We start from the raw sequence: 19,673 nt of genomic DNA, 5'->3' as shown, positions 1-19,673 counted from the left end.
TTCAATATTCAATACACTGCAAAAACTCAAAATCTTTCCAAGAATATTTGTCTCATTTCTAGTCAAAAGTAAACTCCTTTCACTTAAAATAAGACTCATCACCTAAAAATTAACTTGTTTTTAGATCATTTTCACTTGTTTCAAACTAATTTTCACTTGAAATAAGTAGAAAAATCTGCCAGTCAAAGTAAGTTTTTTGTGCTTGTAATAAGGAAGAAAAACTTGCTCCACTATCAGATTTTTCTACTTATTTCAAGTGAAAATCTGCTTGAAAGAGGTAAAAAGTGTCTAAAAACAAGATACTTTTTAATGTGATGAGTCTTATTTTAAGTAGAATGAGATTTGTTTTGACTAGAAATGACATTTTGACTAGAAATAAGACAAATATTCTTGGTAAGATGTTGAGTTTTTGCAATGTATACTTTAAAGGGACAACGAGGAGTTTCTATTTGGTTATAAAAAAGTCTCATAATAATGTGGATGAATCTCCGTTACCACTTGTTAATGGTCCATTTTAGATAAATCTATGGTTTTGTCTCTATGGTTATTTTGTTATTATTAGTGGTGGTGGAAATGCTGGGCGAGCCGACCAGCGTTTCTTTACTTTCGGTTTCGTGGCGAGTCATGAGAATAACGCCACTGAATCTCCGTTTATGGTGGGAACTACGACGGTATGTGATCGTCTTCCAACCTCTGACTTTAATTCTTGATGAATGAAAACATGAGCCTGTCTTGCACCGGTCAAAGAATTTCACGGTGCGGAGGCTCATAAATGTAGTGAGAAAACACTTCGCTTTTCCAAAAACTCCTCGTTGTCCCTTTAATTGTCCCCGTATGGGAAATTCGTCGTGGACTTCACTGGTGGTCCGCAGTTTAAAAATAAAAAACAATCAACCAAAAGAACGAACAATAAAAGTCGAGCGATCAGTAACCCGTACTGTTACAGCACACAGCAGCATAGAATATCCATCAGTCAATCAATCAACCAATCAATCAAATACCCATACCATTACAGCACACAACGGCAAAACATGGCAGTTGCCCAGCCATTACAATGCAGTACACAGTGTTTTATCAACTGTCCACTAACTAACTACATATGTGCATTCAGAATATTAACAGCTCAAGCTCCTCCCCCTTCCAAGATGGCAGCATGTCCTTTGTCTCTGTCAGGTGTCTGTCTGTTTTAGTGTTTTTAGTGGATTTTAAGGATTTTTATCTAAGGATTTTGCACGAATAAATGGCCAACTCTCAAAGGTCTGTGGATTGTTCATGTTTTGTCCGCTTTGGAAGGCTGCTCTGCCTTATGCTCCGGCCTGCTCCTTCTGCTTGTGGACTGGTTGCTAGCTGTGGCTTGTTCTGAGCTCTTTGAAACTGTGAGGTGCGATTGACTTTCTGCCTGGAGCTGCTGTGGTGGGGCTTGAGGGCTTGAGGTCCTAAATCACAGCAGCACACAGCAGTTTCTTATACACTGCTTTGGGGCTTGGGATCCACCTCACCCATCCTGCACTGCTTTAGAGGCCTGCTCCATCCATCCTGCTCTATAGCCTAAGGCCTTTCCATCCAGTCACCCTGCTCTGTATCCTGCGGCCTGCTCTGCAGCCTGAAGCCTGAAGCTTGCTTCATCATCCTGCTCTACAGCCTGCGGCCTGTTACATCCTCCCTGCTCTGCAGCCTGAGGCCTTTCCATCCACCCTGCTCTGCAGCCTGAAGCCTGGTTCATCACCCTGCTCTGCAGCCTGCGGCCTGCTTCATCCACCCTGCTCTGCAGCCTGAAGCCTGGTTCATCACCCTGCTCTGCAGCCTGCGGCTTGTTCCATCCACCCTGCTCTGCAGCCTGCAGCCTGCTCCATCCACCCTGCTCTGCAGCCTGCGGCCTGCTCCATCCACCCTGCTCTGCGATACACCGCTTCCTTGCACGTCGTTTTTCTTTCTTGGGACTAGACTCTGTGCAGGTACTATGCATTCTTTTTTCACGGTCCTCATCGCTACTGTGACTCTCTTGGACTTTGGGTTAACCAGCCACCATGGGGAGTGCACATCAGCTATTGTGCTTTCTCCTCCAATTATTCCAAACCCTGAAACCAATAACTTGCTTAGTGAACGAAGTGAACACGTGCTGATTCATTTTTATATGGATTCTTTTATCTTTGCACAATGGTTATGTCTTGTTTGCACCTCTGTCTTGGAATCAAACTTCATATTGTCTGATAAGTCTCTTGTCATGTTGCATGCTAGACTACACTCCAAAACAGAAACACCTAGCAACCTTGAAATTACTAGGAAAAGATTTCTGTTGTTTATTTTACTTTTGATCTCTGGTATTCAGCCAAACCCTGGTCCTGGTACTGCTATCTGTAACACACCTGCTGAATTTAAGGATAGAACCGGGCTAGGTGTAATCCATTTGAATATTCGTAGTCTGCCATCAAAGATTGATATGCTGCACATCTGGGCAAAATCAACTGATGCAGATGTCATTGTTTTGTCTGAAACGTGGCTTAGCAAATCTTATTCTGACAAAGCCATCTCCATCAAAGGGTATAATGTATTTAGGGCCGACCGCCCCAAGAAAGGGGGCGGGGTTGCAATTTATTGTAAATCAAAATTTAATGTAAATGTCCTGCAGTCCAAATCAATCAGTAAACAGTTTGAGTTCTTAGCCATAAATCTTGAAATTTCAAATGGGTTTTTTATTACTGTTGCGGGCTGTTATAGACCCCCATCAGCTACTGCTGAAGCGCTAACTTCTCTGAATCAGCTTTTAGCTGACCTGAATTACAAGGAAATAATATTAACTGGTGATCTAAATTGGGATTGGCTAAATTCTAAATCCGATGCCTTCAAGGATTCCTGTGTTTCATTAAATCTTACACAGCTCATTGAAAGCACCACACACCCTAACTTGAAGTGTCCAGAAAAATCATCTTTAATTGACCTGTTTTTGACTAATGCTCCACACAAGTACTCTATGTCAGGTGTCTTTGCAAACGATATAAGTGACCACTGTGTGATTGCTGCAGTCAGAAATGCCAAAATTCCAAAATCCAAACCTCGTATTTTGATAAAACGTAATATGAAGGCCTTTGTTGAACAGGGGTTCTTCCATGATTTATATAATTTTAACTGGGACCGTATTGAATTGATTGATGATGTAGAGACTGCATGGCAATTCTTCTCTGAGGGTTTCTCTTCCCTGCTTGATAAGCATGCTCCCTTCAGAAGATATAGGGTTAAGGGTAGGGATAATCCCTGGTTCACACCTGATTTAGCCGATTTACTGCATAATAGAAATCTTGCCTGGGCTAAAGCCAGAAAGACTCAGTCTGAGGCTGATAAACTTATATTTAGGCAACTCAGAAATCGTTTTACCTTTCTTATCAAAAAAGCAAAGTCCAGTTTTTATCTCTCTACAATAACGAAAAATCTAAACGACCCTAAGAAATTTTGGAAAGTGATCAAATCTATCTCAGCCACTGATAATCATAGTGAACTCCCATCCTGTATTGCTAATGACGCTACCACTGTAACTGACAGGGCTACTATACTTGATTGTTTTAATAATCATTTTTCTGCCTCGGGTTCGTTATTTTCTAGGTCTTCTTCCACAATTGCTATGCCTGCCCTTAATCCTGTGTCCTCTGCCCTAGATGTTGGTAACACATCTCTAGGCCATATTTCTGCTGGTCAACCTTCCTTTGTTTTTAGGTTGTTCTCAGTGGAAGAGGTCCGTAGAGCTCTTCTCTCTCTTGACATTACTAAATCTGCAGGCCCAGATCACCTGGAACCATATTTTTTAAAGCTTGCAGCTGATTTTATTGCCAAGCCTCTTCAATATCTGTTTAACCTGTCTATCACTACGAATTGTATTCCTGAAATTTGGAAAGTTGCTTACGTCCTTCCCCTTTTGAAAGGGGGGGACCCTACTTGTTTAAATAATTATCGACCTATCTCCAAGTTGTCCATCCTGTCGAAGGTCCTTGAAGGTCTAGTAAATGACCAGTTGAAGGATTTCCTTCATACTTACAACATTCTCTCTCCATATCAATCCGGCTTCAGGAAACAACACAGCACAATTACGGCCACCCTCAAACTCACCAATGACATAATAGACTGGCTGGATCATAAGAAATTTTGCACAGCTCTTTTTGTTGACCTTTCTAAGGCCTTCGACACAGTCGATCATTCTATTCTGAAGCGACGACTGCTCGACATAGGTTTATCTGAGCAGGCCGTTGGTTGGTTTGATAATTATTTGTCTAATAGAAAACAATGTGTTCACTTTGAAGGCAGTTCATCCAATTTGCTAAATGTTTCTACCGGTGTGCCTCAGGGCTCAGTTCTGGGACCAATTTTGTTTGTTATTTATGTAAATACATTGGGCAGAAACATTCCAAATGCCAAATTTCATTTTTATGCTGATGACACGGTTATCTATTGTTGTGGCTCCACTCTTGCTGAGGCCCTTGGCAACTTACAGATTGCTTTTAACCTTGTGGAAAGTCAGCTCATTGAGCTAAGACTTGTCTTAAACGCTGTCAAAACTAAACTGATGATATTTTCTAATGGCAGGGAAGTACCTGTGTCTCCTCCCAGCATTTTGTCATTACAAGGTTGTGAGATTGAACTTCTGACCTGTTACAAGTATCTCGGCATTTTAATCGATGATCGGCTTTCTTTTAAACCACATGTAGAAAACCTGGTAAAAAAATTAAGACTGAAACTGGGATTCTTTTTCCGTCACAGATCTTGTTTTTCTTTTTCTACCAGGAAAAAGTTGGTTGCTGCCACTTTCCTCCCTGTACTTGATTATGGGGACCTCTTGTATATGTATGCCCCTGCAAATTGTCTGCGCTCTCTGGACACCGTGTATCATGGTGCCTTAAGGTTTGTCACTGGATGTAAAGCCCTCACTCACCACTGCACTTTATATGCCCGAGTTGAGTGGCCATCTCTGGCAGCACGCCGCCTTATACATTGGCATATTTTTATTTATAAAGTCATTTTGGGTCTGCTCCCCCTCTATTTATGTAACTATCTCTCCAAATCTCAAAGCAATTACCGCCTACGTTCAAATGAGTTTTATTTATTAAACGTGCCCAAAGTCAACACTGAACTTGGTAAGCACTGTTTTAAGTATGCTGCACCTGCTGCTTGGAATGCACTGCAGAAAACTCTAAAGCTAAAGGAGCTGATCAACCTTGGATCTTTGAAAACTCGTGTGAGAGAAATTGGAGCAGCTTCATATCGCACTTGTTCTTGTTTTAATGTGAATCCGAACTTTTAGTCCTGTTGCTTTTATCTTGTATTGTATTTTATCTGTGTGTTGTGTGATTTCTGTGTTATGTATGTGTAATAACTTTTCTGCTGCTGTCTTGGCCAGGCTTCCCTTGAAAAAGAGGCCATTGTGTCTCAATGGGACCGACCTGGTTAAATAAAGGCAAAATAAAAATAAAAAATAACAGATGTTGGAATAAAAGAATGTTTAGTTTAGTTTAGTTTAGTTTAGTTTAGTTTAGTTTAGTTTAGTTTAGTTTTATTATGGATCCCCATTAGTCCTCACCTTGGTAAGGACTATTCTTCCTGGGGTCCAGACACTCATACGTGACAATGAAGACATAATACAATAAATTACAGAATTAAATAAACGAAATGTAAGTAAAAGAACAAGACAGCGTTCAATGCATCCCCTCTACACTACTCCCAGAGAGAGAGGGATGAGGAAGAGGAAGGAGGAGAGGAGGAAGGATGTGGGATGAGAAACAAGGTCAGGAGAGGAAATGTAGGGAAAGGGAAGAAGGAGAAGGAGAAAAGGAAGGAGAAGATGAAGGAGAAGAAGGAGCTTTAGACAAAGTGGAGACGTTGTATAATTCATCGCTGACTCCCGGTGCGATGAGGCGAGAGTCATCAATGATGCAACGATTCAGCAGGAAGAGAAACAACTGGGTTACGTTTGTCATCGTGTCCAGACGGAGGAAAAGAGGTGATACCGATACGAACGAGTGAGTAGAAGAACTGTTTGTCCACAGTCAGGGCCGTTGTCTAGGGGAGAAAGGTGATGATAACTCTAGGGGCCCAGCACCCAGTGGGGCTCATAAAAAACCCCAGTAGTCTAATCTTTGTATGACTGATTTATTCTGCGTAAGACCCTGACTAATACTCATAGTACACTGTAAAAACTCAACATCTTTCCAAGAATATTTGTCTTATTTCTTGTCCAAATGTCTCATTTCTAGTCAAAACTAATCTCTTTCCACTTAAAATAAGACTCATTACCTAAAAATTAACTTGTTTTTAGATCATTTTCACTTAAATTCACAATAAATAGAAAAATCTGCCAGTGAAAGTAAGTTTTTTGTGCTTGTAATAAGGAAGAAAAACTTGCTCCACTATCAGATTTTTTTCTACTTATTCCAAGTGAAAATCAGCTTGAAAGAAGTAAAAAGTGTCTAAAAACAAGCTGCTTTTAATATATTAAAAGTTGAGTTTTTGCAGTGTAATGCTGCATTAGCATCAAAACAAAGAAGGCTAAATAAAAAACGATAATACATACGTAGTCTAAGAAAAAAAAAAAGGAAAAGTTAGGGGGAGGGGCCCACTTTAGTATTCTTTAAGGGGGCCCAGAATTCCTAGCAACGGCCCTGTCCACAGTCGTATAAAGCAGCCCATTTTATTGTGAAGGTTTGTCATCGGTGCTTTGACAGTGTTTCATGAAGTCACATTGACCTTTGACGCCCAGAATCTAATCAGCTCGTCCTCGAGTCAAAGTGAATGTTTAGTTCTAGTTTAGATACCGCGTTCACAAGGACAAACTCCTGCTGTTGTGACATCATCATCGTGACCTTTGACCTCTGACCTTCAGTCACCAGAAGTCTAATCTAAGTTTGTCTCCGGTGAACGTTTGTTGTTGCAGCTGAGATGATAAAGTGTCAAGACAAGAGAAGATCAAGATCTTTTAAAATAGGCCTTTGACTGTTAATTACCAATATGATTTTTAACCTTGTCTTTTTGTTTTTATTGAGTATGTTTTTATTTCCCTCACCTTGCCTTTAACTTTTTAACTTTGTAGCACTTTGAGATCTTGTTTAATGAAAAGTGCATTAGAAATTAAATTAATTATTACAGTAAGATCAAGATATCTGGACAGACAGGTTTGTTAGTTCAATAATACTTTAGGACCTTTTTATTTAGACTTAAGTGTGATCATTGTTGTCAGAGTTACGTATGCACATATACAGCATATATAGAATATATATATATATATTAGTGCATCTTCTATTATAAAATGCAAAGTTTCAAGGTTGTAAAAATGTGATTATGTCCTAACCCTCCTGTTGTCCTTATGGGTCAAAGTGACCCAATCTGTTCCCTTCCTCCATCCTTCCTTCTTTCCTTCCTTTTTCCCTTCCTTCCTTCCCTTCGTCCTTACTTCTTCTTCCTTCCTCACTTGATCCAGTTGACCTGGTCTGTTCCCTCCCTGCATTTTTCTTTCCTTCCTTTTCCCTTCCCTCTTTCTTTTCTTCCTTCCTTGAACACATCTGCTCTCTCCCTCCATCTTTCTTTCTTTCCTTCCCATTCCCTTTCCTTCTTTCCACAGTCCTTTTTGCCTCCCTCCCTCCCTTCCTTCCCTTCGTCCTTACTTGTTCCTTCTTTTTTGACCCAATCTGTTCCCTCCCTCCATCTTTCATTCCTTCTTTCCCTTTATCCTTCCTTCTTTCCCTTTGTCCTTCCTTCCTTTCGTCCTTCCTTCCTTCCTTCCGTCCTTCCTTCCTTGACCCAGGAGGACAACAGGAGGGTTAAATTCATCACAAATGTAAAACTTACTGTAAATCTAATCAGACTCTTATTTTGAAGGAAAAAACAAAAAAACAGCAGCGCCCTAAAGTTTCGATTTCAAACAGCAGCAGCAGCTTCTTTTTCAGCTGATTAATTGATCACATGGACGAGGCCAAGTGTGATGATGAACGACAGATCACTGTGATGGAGGAGTGGAGAGAGAGAAGCGAAAGAGAAAGAGATGAGATTTCACAGCTTGTCTGGTTTCTATTTATAAAAAAGAGTCAATATGTTGGTGAGATGAGAGAGAGAAAGAGAGAGAGACTTTCCTCTTTCTTTCTTTCTTTCTTTCTTTTCCTTCCTCTTTCTCTTGATCTGTTGCTTCTTCTCTACATCTGTGTAATGTCTTAATGAAATCATTGTCTGTTTATTATAACAAAGAAAAACGGCTGATAGTAAACACAGGTGTCTATGTATATGTGTGTGTGTGTGTGTGTGTGTGTGTGTGTGTGGCCTCCGGGGAGCTGATGCTATCATCTGTCCATCACACAGGATCAATACATGAATCAATACGTCCGATCTCAGCACAGCGGCGGCTGCAGCTCTGACACAATGAAGTGGTTTTTTATTGGCTCTTGTGTTACGGCTCCTCGGGGCCTCGGCAGGTGGACGAGACGAACGTCTGTCTGCTCTGCTGCCGTGTGCGTGTGCTCAGAGAATCGTCGGTTCGATTCCAGCTCACAGACGTCAACCAACCAGTCAAGATGTCAGAGGTTTTACACCCGTCACCACAGCAATTTATACTAAACCTGCTTTGACCTTTAGCCACCAACATCTTATTGATTCTTCCTTGAGTCAGAGTGAACGTTTCTATTACATTTAAAGAAGTTCCCTCAAAGAATCACAGCTATCGCATTTACAAGGTCAAAACTGTGTCTTCTGGTCACCACAACCTCCACCTTTGACCTTTGACTTTGACCCAAATCGAAGCAGTTCATTGTGAATGTTTGTGCAAGACGTTTTTTCATAGAGTCACTGAGATCATCACAAGAAAGAAAAGGGCGGAGAAACGAAAAAAGCATCATCTGATCACTGATGTTTAAATCTTCTTTAGAGAAACCAACTCTTGTCTGCAGCTGGTGGACAAGTCTTGACCTGCACATTCACCACGCTATGAAATAATAACATATAATTATGTAACATTACGACATATGAAGCAAATACTCGGAACTACTTGCGCTTTTGAAATCACTCCGCCCAGCCGCCGTGTCTGGAATGTAGTTCCGGCTGCATTTACTGTACCTCTAAAACAACTCTGTCTCGTAATGTTACATGATTATCTCATAGCGTGGTGAATGTGCAGCTCACAACTTGTCCACCAGAGCGTTGTGGAGTTGTTGGATTGTGTATTTGATGAGTTTGATGAGGGATCGTTCACCTCCGTTGTGTTCACTGAGCAGCTCACGTCTCTGCCCCGCCGATCTCAAAACAACATGCACCGATAATACTTAAAGGTGATGAACATATACTGCTATGACTAAAGGGATTATGGTGATAGGAGGATCTGACTAAATGTTGAACTATCCCTTTAACAATATCTCTGTTATATTAATTCATTATTTACACTTGTTGTGTGTTGTTCCTACGAGGTTGAACGTGTTCTCCTAAGATACGTCTGGAGCTCAAAAGGCTGAAGGTCGCAGAAAGAGAAATATTGACATGAGATTCATCATGTTCTAAAGAGTAAAAGTAAAAATCATGTTTTGTTTTGTTTTGTTTTTTACTGTTAAAATGATCAGTGTTGGTTGGTTTACATGTATAAGTTCCCTGTGAGGTTTCAGTTTTGTTTCCTCAGAGTAGCTACAAGGTTTTTCAGAATAAAAGCCCCCAGTGGGACTCAGTCTGTCTGAGTCTTAACAAGTTATCATCAACCAACTGTTGACAGAAAACGGTCACAAAGACCTCAGAGGAACTCTTCTACACACACTCACTCAGCTGAAGTCTAAACTGTTACACACACACACACAGCCCCGAGGCAGCAGCAGACTAAACCGTGACCGGAGCGCTGGTCACTGGGTGGGAATGTCTCTGTGTACGATCTGTGAGTTCAACACCACGGCTGGGATTTCCATCTGCACCACCGCTGCCAAAAAACCCTCCTCTTCCTCCTCCTCTTCCTCTTCCTCCTCCTCCTCCTCCTCACTGCAAAAACTCAAAATCTTTCCAAGAATATTTGTCTTATTTCTTGTCAAAATGTCTCATTTCTAGTCAAAACTAATCACTTTCCACTTAAAATAAGACTCATCACCTAAAAATGAACTTGTTTTTAGATCATTTTCACTTGTTTCAAACTAATTTTCACTTGAAATAAGTAGAAAAATCTGCCAGTGAAAGGAAGTTTTTTGTGCTTGTAATAAGGAAGAAAAACTTGCTCCACTATCAGATTTTTCTACTTATTTCAAGTGAAAATCAGCTTGAAAGAAGTAAAAAGTGTCTAAAAACAAGCTGCTTTTTAATGTGATGAGTCTAATTTTAAGTAGAATGAGATTAGTTTTGACTAGAAATAAGACAAATATTCTTGGTAAGAGATTTGAGTTTTTGCAGTGCTCCTCCTCCTCCTCCTCCTCCTCCCTCTGCTGGCCCCCGGCGAGACCGCTGGCCTGGCAGAGCCCCACTTCCTGAATCCCGTCTCCACAGCAACGCCTCTAGGAAGACGGAGAGGGAGAGAGAGAAAGCCCACACTACCCAAAATCCACCACGGTTCTCCAGTGTACAGTTGTGTTTCTCTGTCCTGATGTTGGTGTTTTCTCTTTCTCTCTTTCTCTCTGTCTATGTGTGTGTGTGTGTGTGTGTGTGTGTGTGTGAGTCAGTGCCACTATAGCAACTAGCGGTTTTATAAATAGAGCCAGAGGGGAAGCTTCAAAGCCGCACCGTGTCATTACAGCTCAGAGGGTAAAACCAGCCAGAGCTTTGAAGAAGAAACTGAGAGGAAGCAGAAACACTGAGATCTTCTGAAGATGATGAGACTCACTCTCTTCTCCACTCCACTACAAACACACACACACACACACACACACACACACACAGATGTACAGTAACTTGCCTCACTGCTGCAAATCAGGACTGCAAGACAAATATTTTAATTAATTAATTCCTCTTCTTGTGATTTCTTATTAAAGGAAACCTCCTCCCTCCTCATGGTCGTATCCCTACGCCACTCAAACTATAGTTCCAGTGCTTTGTTTATCCTTATTTGTCATAGCTAATTGTTGCATGAAGTTGTGAGATAAGCCTAAAAAGTGTTGGGTGAGGTGAGGTCACACTGACCCTTTGACCTTTGAATAACTCTCGAGAAATCATATTGATATTCACGAAGCCAAAAAGGTTGTTAGTTTGCTAGTTAGTTGCTGAATCTCTGAGTCTTTGAGCGTTTGAGCCAAATTTGAAGAAGTTCTGTCGAGGTGCTATCACGTCCAGGAAAATCTGTTCAATAGCCTACTAGTTCAAACCACTTTTATTTAAACATATCATTATTATCAGTTACACTCTGATTAATCAATGAATTGCTTGAAAAATACTGATAATTAAAAACTAACACTGATTTTCTGTTGATCAGTCCTGATTAAAAGACGCCGTTTATAAATGTAGCTATTCCTAAGTAGCTTAGCATAAACAGTTGTCTATCGTGATAAAATAAAAGTTCATAGGTAGCCTATTATTGGCAAAATCATGTTAATGGAGGAGTATGGCTTCTCTATGTCAATATTAGATTATAAACTTGAATGCATGAGGATATGTTTGTAGGCTAAGTTTTGTTACAACTATTTATTCACGTCTTTTTTTATAGGCTATATGAAATTATATTTTGCCGTCTGTCTGGTTAGCAAGTAGAAGAAAGGAAAGGCTCACTGATGCTAACATCAGCTAAAGGCTAAGGGCGCATGACGTCTGTCCGACTACCCATTTCTCCGATCATATTTCTTTCTTTTTGCATCCATTAGACCGACCTCCCACTTCTCCGACTTAAGTAGCCCTAACCCTTAAAGGACAATTCCGGTCGAATTCAACACGGGGGTGTATTTTCATATCATTTTAGGTCTAAAAGAAGGAATCTGAAGATTTTCAGTTTAATTGCTCCTGTTTTGCGGTAGCTGCGTCTGTCCCTGCATCGCCACGGCAGCAATGAATGGGAGTGGATGTAAGTTCCGCTGTTTAGGCTGTTTCCAGCCCTCAAAGCTGCAATTTTTTTCCACAGACAGCATCAGATGGAGACTCAAACATGCACCGAGAAGTTTATTTACTTCAAGCAAGCCGACATGTTTGTAAAACTAGATCTAATTCAAAGTCTCCCGGAGTCTCGCGCGAGCCCGAAGTTGCAGTGCTGGTGTATTCAGGCGCAGTAGGAGCTACCGCTTGTGTCATAAACACAGGAATATCAACTCTTGACTTGCTTGAAGTGTACATTTTTTTCCACAGACAGCGTCAGGTGGCTACTCAAAGATGCGCCGAGAAGTTTTTTTTACTTGAAGCAAGTAAAGAGTTGATATTCCTGTGTTTATGACAAAACGGTAGCTTTTCCCACTGCTCCTGAACACACCGCGCACGGCAACTGGGTCTCGCGCGAGACTCCGGGAGACTTTGAATTAGATCTAGTTTTACAAACATGTCGGCTTGCTTGAAGTAAATAAACTTCTCGGTGCATGTTTGAGTCTCCATCTGACGCTGTCTGTGGAAAAAATTGCGGCTTTGAGGGCTGGAAACAGCCTAAACAGCGGAACTTACATCCACTCCCATTCATTGCTGCCGCGGCGATGCGCGGACAGACGCAACTACCGCAAAACAGGAGCGATTAAACTGAAAATCTTCAGATTCATTCTTTTAGACCTAAAATGATATGAAAATACACCCCTGAGTTGAATTCGACCGGAATTGTCCTTTAACCTAACCCTTAACCTAACCCTTAAAGCTATCAGTAAGCGATCCGGTGGTTTTGTCTAACTTCCTGTCAGCAGATGGAGTTAGCAGTCCCCGCCCTCGTCCCTACGTCACCACATTCACACGCATCCCTTGGCTGCACACACAGAGAGGACTGCCCCTTTATGCCGTTCTCTCTCCTCATTGGATAAAGGTTGTAGGATACAAGGAAAGTGTTCTCCTGGGCTCAGAGCAGAGCAGAGTGACTGACAGACCCGTGTTTCAGACCAAACACTCTATAGAAGTGATTGCTGTCGGAAGATACAACTATTTAAGACTTATATTAAAGGGATAGTTCAACATTTTGGCAAATTGGCCCATTGCCATAATCGCTATAGTCATAGCAGTAGGTTCATTACCTTTAATTGTAGGTGTAAGCTATTTTCAGTACGGCGGAGCGCAGCAGCTGGCTGATCAGAGCTACGCTATGGAGGCTAAGGGAATTTCTTGGTTTCCCTCATTAAACTCATCAAATTCAACATCCCAAAACTCCACAGCGCTTTTGTAGACAAGTTGTGACCTGCACAACCACCACGCTATGAGATAATGACGGAACGATACGAAACGGAGCCGTTTTCGAGGTAAATACAGGGTAAATACGGAGACTGCTTGCTGAAAAACTGTCCCTGAACGCAACGCGCATCAGCGGTTTTGTATGAATTTACCTCGAAAACGGCTCCGTTTCGTATCGTTACGTCATTATCTCATAGCGTGGTGGTTGTGCAGCTCACAACTTGTCTACAAAAGCGCTGTGGAGTTTTGGGATTTTGTATTTGATGAGTTTAATGAGGGAAACCAAGAAATTCCCTTAGCCTCCATAGCGTAGCTCTGAGCAGCCAGCTGCTGCGCTCCGCTGTAATAAAAATAGCTTACACCTACAATTAAAGGTAACGAACCTACTGCTATGACTATAGCAATTATGGCAATGGGCCAATTTGCCAAAATGTTGAACTATCCCTTTAACACAAACATTCACCTTACTTCTGCTTTAACCTGACCCTAAACCTAACCTTAACACTGTAGAATGGGTAGTTGGAGAAATGAGCCGTTGGACTTTAGGGCAGTCGGACTGATGTATGCTCCCCAAAGGCTAAATGTACAAGTTTGACATTCAGTCAACTCTGGTTCCAACCACTAATAGTGGTAGTAATTTATGAATCTATTGTATTTTATCAATCAACTTATCAATACTGTGACAAAATTGAGAAAAATCCCAACACAGCATCTTTAAACTGCCTGTTTTTAGCTTCTAATTACAATAATAATCAACTCACATATTCAAATTAATATAGATTTGTAGTATACATAGGCTACTAACTGCTTTATATAGGCTACAGTAGGCTACACAAAAGTACACACAGGTCAGCAAGTGTGCAGCGGAGCCATACACACACACATAGACACACAGACACACACACAGAGTGATATCCATGCAGGGCTCTTGGCTGCTGCCTCTTCCTGTTGCAGCGAGCAGCAGCAGCAGCGGCTGAATGCGACCATGCAGAGATGCTGATGCCTCACTGCTCTGATTTATAACTCACACCCAGACCAGGACTCACATGGACGCAGCCTGTTCCCACAGCTCAGCTCAGCCCGGCCCCGGCCACGCCATGTCTGTGTGTTACTGTGTCACTGTGTGTGTTAGGGTTAGTGTTAGTGTGTGCAACAAAAGAGGAGTAAAAAAAGAAGTGGCATAAAACACAGAGAGAGGAGGCAGTGAAGAATCCAAAAGAGAAAGAAAAGGGAGAAAGACGGAGGAGGAGAAAAGCAGACGTTAGCAGCAGAGCAACGGTCCTAACTGCCTCCGTGTGATTCCAGAGCAGCATTCCTGCGCTCTAACGGCTGCTGACGAAACATTCACTGACACTCGTGCTCCACAGTCGGACACAAACATCACGCACAGTTCAGACACACAACACAACACACACACAACACAACACAACACAACACAACACAACACAACACATCTGTCCTACACATGAATCCAGATCCAGAGTCTCTGCTTTTATCGTATAAAATTACAAAAAAAACAGACCCAAAACTGTTTTATTTTGATCAACAAGCTGCATTCAAACCATCAGAGTTGCTTGGTATCTGATTGGTCGATCTGTGAACGGTGACATCATCCCTACTCAGTCAGTCGTTTTTCACCAGCTGACTGCTCACACACTTTACGGCAACATTAACAGCCTGTTTTTAGTTCAGTTCAACTCAGTTCAGTTCAATAAACTTTATTCGTCCCCAGGCGACAACTTCATAGACACACCAGAGTAGATATTTAAAGATATTTTAAACACACAACTGCTGCAATAAATACAGAAAGTTGTGCAATAAATAAACCAACGTGTTACAACACGACAACAGGAAGTTGTTTTAACTTCTGGAGGTAAAAGCTTTGTTTCTAACATAAAGAGTGTTTGTGGTTTGTGTGATGCAACAGTGTGTTGACCCCTCAGGGCCACCGTACTGCCCTCATGATGCATGATGATATTTAAAGGGATAGTCCAACATTTGGCAAATTGTCCCATTGCCATAATAAGAGAGGGAAATTCATGAAAAACCACTGATGCACGTTGCCTTCAGGGACAGTTTTTCATCAACAGTCTCTGTATTTCCCTCTACAACAACTCTGTGTGGTAACGTTGTGTTATTATCTCATAGCGTGGTGAATGTGCAGCTCACAACTTGTCCACCAGAGCGTTGTGGAGTTGTTGGATTGTGTATTTGATGAGTTTGATGAGGGAAACCAAGAAATCCCATGAGCCTCCGTAGCGTAGCTCTGAGCAGCTCGCCGCTATAAAAACAGCTTGCACCGACAATTAAAGGTAACGAACCTACTGCTATGACTATAGGGATTATGGCAATGGGCCAATTTGCCAAAATGTTGAACTATCCCTTTACTGTAACATCACGTAAATCACTGGTTATTACAGTAAAAGGAGCAGAGGATGAATGAGCAGCTCCTGCTCTGGAAACACAGTCCTGATGAGTAACACACTGACTGACAGGGTGAATAACTGGCCAGACATACACACACACACACACACACTAACACACACACACACACACACACACACACACATACATACACACACTCAGAGAAAAAGCATTCACATATATTATAAACACAAACTAAATGAGCTTGCCAAAAAATACCGAAGCTACTACTCAGCATGATGACTGGACAGAGGGAGAGTTAATTAAAGATAGAGAATGGAAAAAGAAAGAGAGAATGTGTGTGTGTGTGTGTGTGTGTGTGTGTGTGTGTGTGTGTGTGAGAGAGAGAGAGAGAGATTGAAGGAGAAAAAGGGGAAAGTGTTTGTTGTGCACAGGTTAAAAGTCGGAGATAAGAGATGGAAAGTGAAAGAAGAGCAAACAGCCAGAGTTGAGTCACTGTCTCCGAGGTTTTTACTGGACCGGTGTGATCATGTGTCATCATCACACAGCCATCTAACACACACACACACACACACACACACACACACACACACACACACACACACACACACAGACACACACCGATCAATATTTACAGCTCTGGGACGTCACTGTGCAAATACCAAATCTCTCTCTCTGTCTCTTGTTATTGACGATCCACAGGTAGAAGCAGGTTTTTACTCGATCCACAAGTTAATTACAGCAAAATTTAAGTTAAAATGTAGTTTAAAGTTTCAATTTTTCACCACTTTTCCCCAAAACTTCTCCATGTGAAACAATCTGAGGCTCTTCGGTTTGAACTGATCTTCAACTGGAGGAGATAATGAGCCAACAACGCTGTTTTATTTTAAGTTTGTTCAAATTATTAATGAAGCTATAAAACGCTGATTATTCGCTGACCTCAGCTCAGCCGCTCACACCTCTCTGACTCTGCTGCTGCTCCTCTGTTTTTAGAGGTTTAGGTGTTTGCATGTTAAACAGTTTTGGGGTTTTCTTCATTTCATTTTTTAAATTATAATGTCTTATTTCTGGGCTGCTGATCAGACAGAATAAGAAATGAAGGAGGAGTTACTTTATAATGATCTGCACAGGAACTTTATCACTTTATTACACAGAGTCTGATTCTCTGCACAGTGTTAAACAGTGGGGATTAAACAGAGGCGTCACCTTGGTCTCTGTGAACTTACAATGTGCATTAAACAACGAATCAGTGAATCAGAGCGGATGGATAAAGAGGATTGGAGGTACAAGGGAAATAAAATAAAATAACAAAGTGGAGAGATTCTCTGTGGTTTCAGGAAACCGTTGTGATTTAGTACAGAAGTAAAAACCCCTGATTCAAAGAGCATGATGTCTGAAAAGAGTCTTCACATGAAATTAAATTACAGACATGTTCAGCAGCAGCAGCACAGACAGACGGAGGCTTCTCCTGTAGCCGTAACACAACTACAACTACACAACACAACAAAACACAACACACTGTGTGTCTGTAGTCTGAAAAAAATAAAAATAAAGAAAAAGAAAAAGAAATGAGCCTGTGTGGAGACGACGAGTTATGAAAAGGTGGTTTGTTGTGTGTGTGTGACTGTAGCTGGAGGGGTCAGCGGGGAGATGTGCGCTTGACCATCTGGTACGAAGCTGCAGGAGGTGGTGGAGGAGGAGGAGGAGGAGGAGGAGGAGGAGGAGGAGGAGGTGATGGAGCTCTGAGTCTGGATTATTATTATTATTTTTTATCTGTGCACCTTGCATCATATGATATGACCGAGGGTTTCCAGACAGAGAAAGAGGGAGAGAAAGAGGGAGAAGCTGCTGCAGGCGGCGATGGAGCCCAGTGGGAATCTACTAGAGCAGGTGGAGGTAGAGATGGAGGCCATGATGATGGTGATGATGATGATGATGGGAGGGTCTCTGTCTGTCTGGATGAGGATTTGCATGTGGATTTGCAGAGTAATATATCTCTAGTTTAGCATGCATGCCTCTCTGTCTGTGTGTCTGTGTGCATGAATGGACGTCAGACATGGAGCTAAACGGTGCTGGTGGAGCTGATGATGGTGGTGGAAGAGGAGGAAGAGGAGGAGGAGGAGGTGGGGGCTCTTTGTCCAGCACACCGCCCCTATGTGCTGCTGCTCGGATGGATCACACCAACTAATTACATTTCTCCATCTGAGAGTCTCTGCCACTGCCGAGTCTCGCCTCGCATTAGTGGGGAAAAAAAAAAAAAAAAAAAAACCCTCAACCGCTTCTCACGACGACCCACAAACCCTCCGTGACTCTGCCCGAGCAGCACCGAGCAGAACCCGGCCCTGCGGCTCCAAATCCGGCTGCAGCTCCGGCGAGCACCGCGGAGATAAAAAAAAAATCCCCAAAAAACCAATACTCTATAGCTAGACCTATATATAGCCTATATATGATCAACACGTTATTGATTTTTATGACACATTATAGGCTACAACCCGATGCATCATCAACATGTGAATGTAATGAGCTCGGTGGTTCTGGATTGATATGATAGGCTATGATAGTAAAGTGAGTTTATAGCTGATCGATTAGTTCTGATCGGTTACTTTTTTTTCCCTACTTCTTCTAAATAATCCTTGATAATCAATAAATGAATGTCATCGATCGACAGGTGCTGATAGATAGATAGATGGATAGATAGATAGATAATCGCCTATAGCTATACGGGTTGGTGCTGGTTTGGAGCTCCGGAGCCGCTTACCTTCAGCGGGCAGCAGCGGTCCTGGAAGCCGAGCAGAGAGCGAGGGAAGCCGGGGAGATGCTGCTGCTGCCGCCGCCGCCGCTGCTCCCTTCTCCCGGACGGACGGACGGATGGATGGATGGTTGGATAGAAGGAAGGGATGGATGAATAAAAAGGTTGGATGTTTTCCTCTCCACCGATCGTGATCCTGTCGCCACGCTTCCTCCCTAAAAAAAAAAAAAAAGAAAAAATCCCCGAGCCGCTTGCAGTTGCCACACACACTCTCACACATATACACACACACAGCCGGGGATGAGGCTGTGGAGCAGCAGGCAACGTGATCCTGAATGGTAATGGCTGTCCTCCTCCTCTTCCTCCTCCTCTCCTCTCCTCTCCTCTCCTCTCCCCCTCTCTCTCCCTCTCTTCTCGCCTTATAGTCTAGGCTACAACCCCCCACCACACACACACATACACACACACACCCTCCCACACACACACTCTCCCTCTCTCCCCCCGCCACACACACACACACACACACTCTCGCTTTCTCTTCAATAGGCAGTTTTCACGGCTGCGACACTTAACCCATGTCCATTGAGTGTGTTAAGTGTCGCGGAAATTTTAGATTTCGGTTGTGTGTCCCTGCGTCATCAGCAGCACTGCCAAACACACACTCATTCACATTCACACTCACACACACACTCCATGCACACACACTTTCTCACACTTGAGGCAGGAGAGGAGAGGGAGAACAGGGCGTTCACACTGGAATATTTCCTCCTCACTCTGGATTATTACATATAGCTATAGCCTATAGTGCTGGATGATGATCACATGTGATAGTATTAATCTTGGTTTTTATAATCCCTATGTACACACACACACTCACACACACACATGTATGGACACAACCCCCCCCCCTCCCTCTCCAAACAGCTGGAGGAGAAGGAGAAGGAGAGGGAGTAGCTCAGAAATCTATTGATTACAGATGTTGAGATGGAGAGAGGAGCAGCAGGAGGAGGAGAGCTGACCTTGGACATGAAGAGGTCACAAAAACACAGGCCCCATACATGTTATTACTGTATTAAAGCTCCTTCAAAATAAAGGTAGATGTTTGTGTTAAAGCGCCTTCAAAATAAAGGTAGATGTTTGTATTAAAGCTCCATACAGTATAAAGGTAGATGTTTGTATTAAAGCTCCATACAGTATAAAGGTAGATGTTTGTGTTAAAGCTCCATACGGTATAAAGGTAGATGTTTGTGTTAAAGCTCCATACAGTATAAAGGTA

General features: G+C 42.2%; 1 protein-coding gene across 13 annotated transcripts in view; it reads right to left on the bottom strand.

Moving 5' to 3' along the window:
- LOC146977887 (microtubule-actin cross-linking factor 1-like) overlaps positions 1–19,059 on the bottom strand; it is a 356,186-nt gene extending 337,127 nt beyond the window's left edge. For 7 of the 13 annotated variants that reach the window (XM_085790650.1, XM_085790657.1, XM_085790661.1 and 4 more), the window contains exon 1: positions 18,407–18,585. The gene's annotated coding sequence lies outside the window, so the exon portion shown is untranslated. Of the gene's footprint in view, positions 1–18,406 lie in introns of all 13 variants that reach the window. The other 6 variants (XM_085790652.1, XM_085790654.1, XM_085790663.1 and 3 more) reach the window with 3 other exon arrangements.
- Positions 19,060–19,673: the final 614 nt, after the last annotated feature.

The sequence above is a fragment of the Trachurus japonicus genome, chromosome 11 (genome assembly GCF_045865225.1).
Source record: "Trachurus japonicus isolate A0001 chromosome 11, Traja_1.0".
NCBI classification, from domain to species: Eukaryota; Metazoa; Chordata; class Actinopteri; order Carangiformes; family Carangidae; genus Trachurus; species Trachurus japonicus.
The sequence above is the reverse complement of the archived record's forward strand: the minus strand, read 5'-3'. Positions and strand labels throughout refer to the sequence as shown.